Raw genomic sequence first — 787 nt, forward strand, 5'->3', positions numbered from 1 at the left:
CCCCCCGCCGCAGCAGCACCGGGGACAGGTAAGCGCGCACCGCCTCCGCCTCCCGGGGCCGGTGCCCACGTGCCACCCCTAGCCCAGGGTCCGGGAAGGCGGGGGGGGGAGCGGGGGCCACCGGAGCTCGCAAACGGTTCCGGCAGCGGCAGTGGCAACAAAGACGACGAATGACCCTCGTCCCAGGGCTCTGGGTGCAGGCAGGCGGAGGGCCCGGACCATTCGGGGACCGGTTCTGGGAAGCGAGGGCAGGGGCGCCTCGCGGGGGCGGGGGCGGCTACGCCTGGCGCCGGGGCTCTGGCCGCTTGACAAAACCATCCCCCGGAGCCAGGCGGCGGCGAGTCGGCAGCGGCTCCATCCGGGGTTTTGCGGGAGGGGGAGGGGACGGAAGCCGAGAGGGCGGGCGGCGGATCGGAGGGAGGAAGGGGAGGGGGGCGATTCGCGTTCCGTTCCCCGTGGCCGGTCCCTCCCTTCCCACCGCCACCGCGAAGTGCGCCCTGGGCGGCGGCGACCGGTGAGCGTCCCGCGCTGGAGCCCTCGGAGGCGGGCCCGTCAGGTGCGTAATCCTTCCGACGCCTCGCCGCCGCCTCCTGCTGCTGCCGCCGCTGCTCCTTCGGCGGCAAGGCCGCGAGCTGCGGAAGTGGGTTTGGGGGAGGGGAAGGAGGAGGGAGGGGGAAGGGAGGGATCCGGTCCGACCGGAGCAGGCCCGGCCTCTCTGGCGCTTCTCCCAGCTGCAGCGGCTCCTACAGCTGCTGCCGCTACTGCTGCGGCTCCGCCTCCCGCTCGC

The 787-nt window shown here is 74.8% G+C and overlaps 1 protein-coding gene across 2 annotated transcripts in view; it reads left to right on the top strand.

The window, feature by feature from the left end:
• Positions 1-787, top strand: part of ZBTB2 (zinc finger and BTB domain containing 2) — a 31281-nt gene continuing 30494 nt past the window's right edge. Inside the window, exon 1 of one of the 2 annotated variants that reach the window (XM_011943771.1) lies at positions 1-28. The gene's annotated coding sequence lies outside the window, so the exon portion shown is untranslated. Of the gene's footprint in view, positions 29-442; positions 557-787 lie in introns of those variants that run through there. The other variant, XM_011943772.1, reaches the window with a different exon arrangement.

The sequence above is a fragment of the Colobus angolensis genome, unplaced genomic scaffold (genome assembly GCF_000951035.1).
Source record: "Colobus angolensis palliatus isolate OR3802 unplaced genomic scaffold, Cang.pa_1.0 Scaffold221, whole genome shotgun sequence".
NCBI classification, from domain to species: domain Eukaryota; kingdom Metazoa; phylum Chordata; class Mammalia; order Primates; family Cercopithecidae; genus Colobus; species Colobus angolensis.